General features: G+C 36.5%; 1 protein-coding gene and 1 long non-coding RNA gene across 2 annotated transcripts in view; one reads left to right on the forward strand and one right to left on the reverse strand.

Moving 5' to 3' along the window:
• Positions 1–4,999: 4,999 nt before the first annotated feature.
• On the reverse strand, positions 5,000–7,769 carry LOC135105740 (uncharacterized). The gene is made up of 2 exons (XR_010270989.1): positions 7,630–7,769; positions 5,000–5,234 (listed from the first exon to the last, which is right to left on the reverse strand). It is a non-coding gene; the product is annotated as an uncharacterized LOC135105740 (long non-coding RNA).
• Positions 7,770–7,849: 80 nt separating this feature from the next.
• LOC135105723 (coiled-coil domain-containing protein 124-like) overlaps positions 7,850–8,490 on the forward strand; it is a 9,886-nt gene continuing 9,245 nt past the window's right edge. Inside the window, exon 1 of the mRNA XM_064014174.1 lies at positions 7,850–8,083. The gene's annotated coding sequence lies outside the window, so the exon portion shown is untranslated. The remainder of the gene's footprint in view (positions 8,084–8,490) is intronic.

Here is an 8,490-nt window from a genome sequence, read left to right on the forward strand (position 1 = left end):
CACACACACACACACCATCATCATCATGTGATAAAATTTGGCAGAAGTTCGAAGAGATCTGACTGGAATTATAAATTAGATAACATCACAATTTAAGCATCTGAAAAGGAGAGAGACTTCAGTGTAATCAAGGCAAGGTGCAAGCACGGAGGCACAGTTTTGGAGAACAATAGGAGGGACCCCATCAGGTCCATAAGCCTTCCGAGGGTTTAGGCCAACGAGGGCATGGAAAACATCATGCTGCTAACTCTGTACAAGGGCCTTATCCGTCCATGTATGGAGTATGCTTCACATGTCTGGGGGGGTTCCACTCATACTGCTCTTCTAGACAGGGTGGAATCAAAAGCTTTTCATCTCATCAACTCCTCTCTTCTAACTGACTGTCTTCAGCCTCTCTCTCACCACCGCAATGTTGCATATCTAGCTGTCTTCTATCGCTATTTTCATGCTAACTGCTCTTCTGATCTTGCTAACTGCATGCCTCCCCTCCTTCCACGGCCTCGCTGCACAAGACTTTCTTCTTTCTCTCACCCCTATTCTGTCCACCTCTCTAACGCAAGAGTTAACCAGTATTCTCAATCATTCATCCCTTTCTCTGGTAAACTCTGGAACTCCCTGCCTGCTTCTGTATTTCCACTTTCCTATGACTTGAATTCCTTCAAGAGGGAGGTTTCAAGACACTTATCCACCAATTTTTGACCACTGCTTTGACCCTTTTATGGGACTGGCATTTCAGTGGGCATTTTTTTTATTAGATTTTTGTTGCCCTTGGCCAGTGTCCTTCCTACATAAAAAAAAATAAATAATAAATAAATAAATAATAAATAGCAGGCTATCACCAGACCATATAAATGAAAAATCAAGGAACATGGATCACTTACTGGTAAATATAAGGATAGCATTTAGAAACATAGAATAGGCAGTGATTAAGAATATAATCACATTTATAAGAACAACACTGGAATATGCAGCAGTTGTTTGGAATTCACATCTGAAAAAAAAGTTGAAAAGATAGATAAAGTGCAAAGAGCAGGTATAAAATGGGTACCAGACTTGAAAGATCTTAGCTATAAAGAAAGACTTGACAAACTGAAGCTCTTAACAACAGAGGAGAGACAAAAATGAGGTGACACGATTATGATGTACTAATTTGATTTCTGTACTGAGACTCGATGTGAATTTAGAATAAAGCAATCTGTGAGTCTCTAAGCTGAGGTCTTCTCATTCTGCAGAATGAACAGGTTTAATGGTGTGTTGTGCTGGTGGTGGTGCAGCATGTGTGCAACTCATTAAACAAGAAAGGAGAAGGTTCGCAGAAGCAGCTCTAGACACAAGGGACGCTGACTATTCTAAAGTCATCTAATCCCACCTACTACTATTTGCACTCCATGACTGATACTCCCATAGAAGTCCACAGTACTTAATTCTATCTAATTATTGCTGTGAGAATGACTGTTCACATTAAAACTGACTGCCATAATCCTTATTGAACTTTTGGTGGCATGAACAAAGGTAGGGTAATCCTGTGTTCAAATATATCTTCTTTACTCTTAGATATGCTGGGGTTCTTGTAGACAAGTGGATAGAGTAACAGTCTTGGGAATTTTGAGTGTGGGATGCCAGCCTTCAAATCTCACTTGAAACTGAAAATATAGATATATAATGTCCTGATAAAAAAAAAAAAAAATAAATAAATAAATAAAAAAAAAATAATAATAATAAAAAACAGCATCTCTTCTTTGATACATATTGGTGATATATATATTAGGGATCTTCTTCTTCTTCATACAACCTTAATCCCACTGTATTGCAGGATCAGCTGCTCAAGTTATCCTTCTCTATCTGTTTCTATCCATTGCATCATCTTCTTGCACTCCCAGCTTGTTCATATCACTCCTTATTACGTCTGTCCATCTTATTCTCTGTCTCCCAACCCTCCTTCTCCCCCTAACTTCCACCATCATTGCCTCCCTCACTGGTTCATCCTCTTCTCTCCTTATCACGTGTCCAAAATATCTTAGTCGTGCTTCTCTTGCCTTCTCCTTGATATTACATATTCCACACATATATATTAAGGATACTGGTCTATAATTGCTCGGGTCTTCTTTGTTGCCTCCTTTATATATTGGAATAATATCTACTTTTTTCCAGTCTCTTGGGACCTTTCCTTCCTTTAGTGAACTATATAATGCCATGTATTTTATCTTCCAGCTCCTCACTACATTCTTTTAATATCCAGTTTGTGATTCTGTCTGGTCCATGTGACTTCTCATGTCCTTCTCTCTCTTATTAGTATTTTTTATTTTTTATTTAATGGACTGTGACCTCTATATCCCACATTGAAACTGATCTTTCTTACTCTTGTCCTTCCTATCTCTGATCACTCTCCCTCATAAAGACTGCTTGGAAGTGCTCATTCATAATTTCAGCCATTTCCAAACTATCCTCACACTCCATTCCATCTCTGCATTATTTTTTTATTTCTTGTTTATTTTTCAATTTACTATTCACATATCTATAGAAGAGTTTTGGTTGTCAATTATGTTCTCTTAATTCTTTTCTTCTTCCCTGCATATTTCTTGTATATTCCAGCAACCTCTCTGGATGTCTCCTCCTCCATGTCTTCTATGCCCCATCTCTTCTTTCCTTCACCTCACCACACCTCCTGATAAACCACTCTTTAATTTTAGTCTCCTTCTGTTTTAATTTTGGTACATGTTGTTCTACTCGCTGTTTATAGATTTCCAATGAGAGCTTCCACTTGTGTTCTACACCCATTTCTGCCATGAAAAAGTTGCTCCATTCTGTCTCTTTAACATATTACCTGAGTTCTTCAAAGTTTGTTTTACTATAAACTAATCTCCCTTCCCTGTGCTCTTCTTTCCTTACATAATAATGATACATCTTTCAATTCAGTTAAATAAGTATGTGGTCACCCTCTAACTCAGGCTCTTTGATGAAGCTTAGGTCAAATTGTGATGGTTCATCATTATTTCTGTATCTGGTGTTTTGCTGAACCTACTATATCATTGTGTTCTTTATAATCAAATTAAGCAATATATTTCCCCAGGAACATTCACCTCCCTTAGTTGTCAGTTCCTCCCAGCATACTTCTTTATAATTAAAGTCACTCATAAATACATGTTTGTCATTCTCCTTCATCAATTCCATTAATGACAATCTTGTATCACTTAGCATTCTTGGCATATTCTGCTTCTCTCCATAATACTGTTTTAGGAGGACATAACTCACAAAAGTTTCTCCTTTCCATGTTTCCAGCTCCCAATTTCAACCTAATTATTTCAGTACTTTCCTTTCCATTGGTAACTCTACTCCCTTTTAGGTTCTTCTTAGTCATTAGCATGATTCCACCATCCTGTTTTATCCTTCCTGTTTTTTAACCACGGCACAAGCCAAAGCTCATTTTGCCCTGTCTCCACATCTATATTTATCCAGTTTCTCTTTAAACATGTGTGCAATGTTTGCTGCAACCACTACTTCCTTCAAATCATTCCAGATTTAATAGTTCAATATAGGAAGGAAGCTGTATTTCTTGATGTCACTCAAACATCCACTCTTCTTTATTTTCTTCACATGACCCCTCATACATCTCTCTCCCCCCTCCATCTGTAGTACCAAGTAATTTTTGTTTAAACTTTCTATATTGTTTACTAATTTGTACATTGTTATCAGGTAGTGTGTGTGTGTGTGTGTGTGTGTGTGTGTGTGTGTGTGTGTGTGTGTGTGTGTGTGTGTGTGTGTGTGTGTGTGTGTGTGTGTGTGTGTGTGTGTGTGTGTGTGTGTGTGTGTGTGTGTGTGTGTGTGTGTGTGTGTGTGTGTGTGTGTGTGTGTATTTACCTGATTGTATTTACCTCCCTATGGGATGGGAGTAATCTCATAGTATCTCTTATATCTCTATCTCTATCCAATTTGGTCTTAAAAGCATGGACAGTTTCAGCACTGACAACACCTTCACTGAGTTCATTCCATTTGTTCACACTTCTGTGAGGAAAACTATAATTCTTGATGTCTCTTCTACAGTTAACTTTCTTCAACTTCTTACTGTGTCCGCTTGTACTCAGTGTGTCTAAATTTATAAAACATTCCTAGTCCACATTTTTCATAACATTTATCATTCTACAGATGTTTATTGAATCTCCTTTCTCCTATTTTCAAGGATAGAAATTTCCAACATTCTTAATCTCTCTTCATAGGTCAAATTTCTTAACTCCGGAGCCATTTTAGTGACTGCTCTTTGTACTCTTTCCAATTTTATAGTATTCCTCCTTGTATGAGGAAAAGTGTGTGTGTGTGTGTGTGTGTGTGTGTGTGTGTGTGTGTGTGTGTGTGTGTGTGTGTGTGTGTGTGTGTGTGTGTGTGTGTGTGTGTGTGTGAGTGAGTGAGTGAGTGAGTGAGTGAGTGAGTGAGTGAGTGAGTGAGTGAGTGAGTGAGTGAGTGAGTGAGTGAGTGAGTGAGTGAGTGAGTGAGTGAGTGTGAGTGAGGCAAAAAGACAGAACTGCTGGTTGGACGAGTGATTACTCTTATGTCACAATTAAACATAACATTGATGTCACAAAAGGATGAGTGGGCAGGGTATCTATCACGACAACACCTAGTCTCTCTACCAATGCCTGTAAATTTTAGCTAAGTTTACTTTAAATTTACTCTTATAATTGCCTTCATTATCTACATATGACACCAAAACATATTTTTGCCAGTTAGGTCAGGGTCTCAAACATTCACTGCCAAAATAGCATCTCTGTTCGACACTTTGTTTGGATTTTACATATTTGCAAAAAACACTAGGACACTGCTCCTGAAACCTTTAGTACATATAAGACTGTAGCAATGCAGCATTTAAAGAACACCTTGAACATTAGCTAAACAGGTAAATTATAGACTTGGATAAAAGATTGCAACATTAAGAAAGTCATATTATGTATACCTTTTGTGCTTTCTGTCTTTTAGCAAATGATAATGACTTGTAGAAAGAACAAAGTAATGTACTTAGATGTAATATTTTGATAACTTGTCATATAGATCAATTATTAACATAAAATGATTTATGAGTTTACTTAGTGGATCCTGAAGATCAAAACTTGTCTCTTGCTGTGCTATCCTCTGCTGCATCACCTTGCTGGGCAGCCTGTTGAGGAACTCCTTCACCAGCAGGAGCAGCTTGCCATGAGCTGCAAGGCTCCATCCAGATCTCCTGACAGTTCTCAATCCTGAAACTAAAATAAAGATTATCAGCATGATCTGACATGCTATGGGGTAGAGAAGTCATACTCATATTCATTTTAATACTCCAGTTATACCATAATAAAAGAGTGAAAATGACGAACAGACACAAGACAATATTAACGGTTACAAATCAATAAATACTAACTAAATACTAACTTCATGCCAGATCAGCCTTGGCTGAGGGCCCAATATTTATCACCAGTCTCTAAAATACTTCCATTAAGTCATATTTAGTTCTTGGAAGAAGATGAATAAAATGCTGCAAGCAAGACTAGTATACAGCCATTGCTGCTCTTTCTTGTGAAGTATTCTATTCCACAGATATCTTGTTTCACTCTGCAACACAAGGATACCAGTGCTGTATCACTTGCTATCTTCCTATGTTATTTCCATGGTTACTGCTCTTAGAAACTTGTCAGTTGCATGCCCCTGCTTTGGTGCACAATATTTTCTAGCTTACTTGACATCTTCCATTATTGTTATGAATTAACCATTAGCATACCTTCCTATCTCGTGTTCCTACATTTATAGCTTGTATCCTCCCCTGCAAACAATAACAGCTGTTGACTAGATTTTTCTTCCTTTATATTGAAGTTAAATGAAACAGGTTGGCAAAGATTTGAAGGAAATAGTTTGTGATATCCATATAAATGGTAAATTTTCTTGTATGATATATATATATATATATATATATATATATATATATATATATATATATATATATATATATATATATATATATATATATATATATATATATATATATAAAACACACTTTCATCATCTATTTGTCAAAAACTCATGCTATGAGTTTTTATATATCCTGTTTTGAAATCAATACACACTCATCATCCATCCACACATACACATAAGAAAGGAAGGAGGAGGAAATTTAAAGAAAATGGATTAGTCCAGAGAACTGGAAAATTCAAAGAGAATGGAAAAAAGACTGATCAGGTTGACAAGAAAAATGTGTACAGTAATCTTCAGTGTCAAGAAAGAGAAAATATCTATCAAGGTAACAAGAGAAAGAGAGGAGACAAATAGGACCCAGTTGATGGAAAAAGGAGGGGGTTGAAAACTGAAGAATAACATACACAAATGTGAATACTATTGCATCAATACTAAATGAATTAAAGAATTTTTTAGTAAAGCCTGACTTTGTGGGAATGACTGAAGCAAACTATGTGACACAGTGGAGACAATGAAGGTTAAAAAGTTAGAAAGTCAAAGGTTGCTAATGGGTGACAGAGTGCTGAGAAAGTGTGAGTGTACACTTAAAAACTATCCATCACAAACATTTTAGGTACCCAAGGACCTCTCTTCATTCAAGTGAGACCCAAGTCAAAGGTCTCACATATTTGGTCTCAGGATTGGGAAAGATAAATACATACAACATATTGAAGAAAAATAGAACAGAGAAGAAAGGATGCAAAAGGATATAATGGTAGATGGATTTGAATATGAAAGGATTCTGCCTGAAATCATAATGATATTGATCAAAGGAAAGAGAGAAAGAAAAAGGAATCGTGTAGTGGTATATGTGCCACCAAAGACCAATGCCTGGAACAAAGCTTACGAGAAAATTATAATGAATAGCTATAAATTTTTGGAGTTGTTAAAATTGAATAATTTTAACAACTCCGTTATCATAGGAGACAGGAAATGTAAAGAAGTATGTTGGGAGGAATGGCACATAATGGGGAGGTATAGAAGTCTTGAGGAAGCACTAAAACTGGTTATAGATTATTATCACAATGATAAAGGAAAGCACAAAATTTGGAAGTGAAGGGAAACATCTCAGCTAGATCTGGCACTACGAGTATTTAGTAAAAATATAACTTACTAAAGAGATCAAACTGGAGTGTCCATGAGTTAGGAACAATCATGCTGTATCAGAACTTGAGGAAGGAGACATGGAAAGAAAAGATCACAAAATATGATGGTTTAATTAATGCAAAATGTATTTTGTAAATGGTACTTACCAACACAACGAAATCCTTTCATATGTACTACAGACAAACATAATAAAGTGTTTAAAGTGTTTAAAGTGTTTAAAGTGTTTAAGGTAAGTAAAATAGAAAACTATAAAAAGATATTGAAAGTATGATGCACGTGCCCTTCCATCCCGTCACCTTTGTTTATTCTACCCGAAGGACAATGCATTTGTAATATCATTGGGATATATATATATATATATATATATATATATATATATATATATATATATATATATATATATATATATATATATATATATATATATATATATATATATATATATATATATATATATATATATATATATATATATATATATATATATATATATATATATATATATATATATATATATATATATATATATATATATATCCTACTCACTGCGCCATGAAGGGTGCTTGAAAAACATAGGGACCGTCTTTATGTCTCTACTGGTGAGTCAACTAAGGTCCGACACGTCCTCACAGCTAGGCGGCTACCCAGAAGACTGAGTGGCGCCAAGCTGGCCGCTGCTGCCTAACAAGTTTATCAGTCAGTGTGTCGCGTCTATGAGTGGTGTTAGTACGCGTCTGTTTCAACTCCCAGCCTGACAGAATTTGTGTTTTTTTTTTTTTTTTTGTGTGTAACCACGCCTACACAGTGGCTGCCAAGGCTTACCTATGAGTTAAACCTTCTTTAGTTGGTAATGAGGAAGGCGTGGGCTCTAGCAGTGGACACCCGAAGGCAGCAGTGGGTGAAAACAAGCAAAATGAAAAAAAAAGTTTGGCTGTGAGGTGCTAGACAGCCAGCCATAGTGACGAGGAGGCAGGAAGGTAGATCATCACCACCACGGAAGGTAAGGTCAGGAAGTGTTAGAATAAATTTAGGTAACTTAACGTAACTTTTTAATGAATAACTGAACAATCCACGGTTTTAACTCATTTTAACGCATCTCACCTAACCTCCAGCACAATATATCCCTGTGTCAGCCTCGTCTTGTCGCTAAAAACCGTAAAATTTAACTTAATGAAAATGTAAACAATCAGGGTCGTCTCTATTTTATCAGCCATTATCTATCTTATCTGGGAGTGTTTTAAACCAATACTGTCGCAAAGCGGAGCCACATGACCAAACTTTAATATCCGCTTGTTAGATATACCTGCCATTACTTAGTTTAAGTTTGGCGAGGGTTTAAATGAGTGAGAAGGGTCGGTCGTCCCCTCCACTGGCCCCTCCCACCGCCATCTTGGATAAGACTCCCCA

The sequence above is a fragment of the Scylla paramamosain genome, chromosome 1 (genome assembly GCF_035594125.1).
Source record: "Scylla paramamosain isolate STU-SP2022 chromosome 1, ASM3559412v1, whole genome shotgun sequence".
Taxonomy (NCBI): domain Eukaryota; kingdom Metazoa; phylum Arthropoda; class Malacostraca; order Decapoda; family Portunidae; genus Scylla; species Scylla paramamosain.